We start from the raw sequence: 4,080 nt of genomic DNA on the forward strand, positions 1-4,080 counted from the left end.
TCTCTCTCTGTCTCTCTCTCTCTCTCTCTCTCTCTCTCTCATGTTGCTAAGGTATGGTTTACCGCCGAGCTCCGCGTGACTCGAGCGTCGCTAAGCTGCATGACTGCATGACGCGGCCCGGCACCCGCGGCAGCAACGCAAGCTCGTGGCACTCTCGGCAGGCATGCACGCATCTCCCTTGGCACTGGCACTCGACGGGGCTTTTCCTCTCGCGTCACAGCTGGAACGTGACGGCCACGTCACTCGCGCCTCCCTCTGCTCGCGGCCAGGCTCCCGCTCGCTCTCGGCGGACCTCGCATATGTCTTTTCGATCTCTTCTACACAACACTTAACACTCGTTCTGACACAACATCCGTCTCTCCCCTTCTCTCATCTCTCTCGATTCTCTGCTAATCTATACCATCCACTATTTCTGCCACACATCTCCTCTCTCTCTCTTCTCTCTCTCTTCTCTCTCTCTCTCTCTCTCCTCTCTCTCACACTCTCAATCTCTCTCTTCTTCTCCGTCTCTGACTCTCTCTCTCTCTCTCTCTCTCTCTCTCTCTCTCTCTCATATCCGGCTAGGGTGGATGGTTCTACCGTCGAGCTCTCTGTCTTCGCTCTCACTCTCTCTCTCTCTCTAAGCTCTCCCTGCTTTCTTTCCTCTCTTCCCGGGCCTCTCTCTCTCAGCCTCTCTCACATCTCTCATCTCTCGCAGGCTCTGCTCGCTCTCTATCTCTCTCTCCCTCTCTCACTTCTGGCACTCGACGGGCTCTCTCTTGCCTCCTCTCTCTCTCTACACACCACACACACACATACACATACACTCTTTCTGACACACACGCTCCCTCTGCTCGCGGCCAGCTTTCTCTCTCTCTCTCTCCCTCTCTCTGGCCAATCTGTCTTACTCTCTCTCTCTACCTAGCTATCTATCTAGTCTATCTATCACATCTATCTATCTATCCATCTATTTCTCTCTCCCTCTCTCTCTCGCTCCCTCTCTTGTTCCCTCTATGTCGGTTGTCTCTCTCCTCTCACACCCTCTCCCTCTCTCATCTCTCCTCTCTCTGCTCTCTCTCCTTCTTCTCTCCATCACTCTCTCTCATCTCATCGTCACTTCATCTCTCCTCTCTCTCTCTCTCTCTGTTTCCTCATCTCACTCTCTTCTCTCTCTCTTCTCGCTCTCTCTTTCTCCACTCTCTCTTTCTCTCTTACTCTCCGTCATCCATCTCTCGTCTCTCTCTTCTCTCCTCTTCTCTCTCTCTCTCTCTCACACACACACACACACACACACACACACACACACACAACACATACACATACACTCTTTCTGACACACCACGTCTCTCTTCTCTTCCTCTCTCTCTCTCTCTCTCTCTCTCTCTATCAATCTCTCGCATCTAACTATCTATCTATCCTACTATTACATCTCTATCTATCTATCTATGCTACTAACTTATCTATCTATCCATATATTTCTCTTCTCTCTCTCGCTCCTCTCGTCTCTCTCTCTCTCTCTCTCTATCTATCTATCTATCTATCTATCTATCTATCTATCCATCTATTTATCTCTCTCTCTCTCTCTCTCTCTCTCTCTCTCTCTCTCTCTCTCTCTCTCTCTCTCTCTCTCTCTCTCTCTCTCTCTCTCTCTCTCTCTCTCTCTCTCTCTCTCTCTCTCTCTCACTCTCACTCTCATTCTCTTTCTCGCTCTCTAGCCCTCCCTCTGTCTCTCTCTTTGTCTCCGCCTCTCTTTCTGTCTCCTTCTCTCTCTCTCTCTCCTCCCCTTCACCAGTAACCTAATCTCTTAGAAATAAAAACCTAATCTTCTTTCGTAAGAGGAAAATAGTGCTATTTTTGTACCATCGTTCATGAGTAATTAAAGCTAATTACCAATGATCAGATGTTGTTAATGGAAGCGTTGCAAACTAAGACGAAGGATATGTTAGTCTGATTCACGATGCATAATTTCAAACATTATCCACATTATAAACATTATTAGAATTTTTCTCCTCGTAGTGGAGCTTAAATGCCATGACATCAACGAATGTAAATTTCTCCTCACTAGTTCCTACAGTGATGCGACAGAAATATGTATCAGCATCCTCCTATTTCGGGAAGCAAGTATGTCCTATAGCTTCGCAAATGTGTTTGAGGCGTCATGTGGACGTGTCACGGATTTGGGAACATTGTGTGTTCCACGTGTGCTAGATGGGACTGTTTTTTTTTTTTTTTTTTTTTTTTTTTTTGGATTGGACCAAATTTTTAGATTGGGCCTTGTTTTAGAATAGGACCCAGTTTTAGGACAGGGCCCAGTTTTAGGATAGAACTAAATTTCAGGATTGCACCAAATTTTAGGATGAAACCAAATTTTAAGATTGGGTTAAATTTTAGGATAGGCTCAAACTTTTGAGAAAGGATCAAATTTTAGGATAGGATTCGATTGTAAGATAGGAGCAAATTTTAGGATAGAATCAGATATTAGGATAGGAGCAAATTTTAGGACAAGACCAAATGTTAAGGTAAGACTAAATTTTAGGATAGAACTAAATTTTAGAAGAGGCTCAAATAATAGGAGAGTTTCAAATATTAAGATAGGACCAAATTTCAAGACCAGATAGGAGGATAGGAGATATAGTTATCTCACTCAGTCGTCAGCATATATTTGGACAGCTACATGTACCTTAGTTACAGCATCTTAGTTATCTGGAAATATCATAATAAACGTGATAAATATAGCAATCTAGTGTGCCACAGAATACCTACCTCGCTTGATGCAGGAAATCAATGGCATCAGCCAACGTCCGGCCAAGTTGCATGACGCAAGACAAGAAGTCTGGCCAATCGATTTTTCCACTTGGCCGCAACCGCACCTTCATCTCAAGCTCTGGGAGGAAAAGCATCACTCTCTATGCTGACACAGGGGGTAAGATGCCGTGCGATGGTAATAATATAACCCCGCGTGAAGGGACACACACATCGACCATGTTGAAGGGCCTCTCTCTCTCAACATGGAATCAATCATAATCTTAAATTATCTTTGTATGATCTCCTTTCGGAATCATCTTGCGTGTATGACAAACAACACAGAGCGTGTTTCCTGTCAAAAAAGTGCAAGGCTTTTTTCTTTTCTTTTTTTTCTTGTTTTTTTTTTATAACAAAAAATAGAGAGCAAAAAGTTAATGCATTCGTCTCACGTCCGTGCGAGGTGGAGAAAAGTAAGATAAAGGAGAGAGTCATAAAACATAGTAAGAGTTATAGCAATAATGATTGCTGTGATAACAACATTGCAAGTAACAGTAAAAATGGCAATTTGAGAACACTAACCCTCCGACTGTGTAGTACACTTCTATTTGTTTTCTGAAACGAAATATCTTACAGAAAGAACTTATTTAAGAAAGAAATATGAAAGTTAATAATCAGAAGAAGAAGATGGAAAAGAATAGGGAAATTATGACATTTGAGTTATGAATAAAAAAGTTGTAAATAGAATAATTATCATTATTTCTAAACGGTTTTAAAGAGAGAAAAATCGAGATGAATATAGTATCGACGATAATGATAATGTTAATTGTAAAAGCTTATTTTCTAAGCACATGTAATCAATCAGACAAACACCACGTCAGCCTCAACTTTTTTATGTTTATGTATATATATGTATTTATGTATATATATGTGTTTATGTATATATATATATATATATATATATATATATATATATATATATATATACATACACATATGTATGTATACGGCCTGACCCATGGGTGCGTGCACACCTCTAAACCCCGACCTCGAGTGGATGCCCCCACAGCCGAAACACCGTCTCTCTAATACAACACAAATATATATCATTCCTCAAATACATCTCCCCCCTCCCCCCTCCCCCAACACACACATGAAGCTAACCTCCACATTCATATCATTATGCATGTACACGCATCTCTCCTACCCCCCAACCTCACACATACACACACACAAACAACTCTTGTACACACACTAAAACACTACCCGCCGCGCACATTCATACATACGTATACACAAACACACACACACACACACACATACACACACACACAAACAAACAAACACACACACACACAC

This window comes from Penaeus japonicus, unplaced genomic scaffold (genome assembly GCF_977035675.1).
Source record: "Penaeus japonicus unplaced genomic scaffold, GWHDUDI00000001_assembly GWHDUDI00000001, whole genome shotgun sequence".
NCBI classification, from domain to species: domain Eukaryota; kingdom Metazoa; phylum Arthropoda; class Malacostraca; order Decapoda; family Penaeidae; genus Penaeus; species Penaeus japonicus.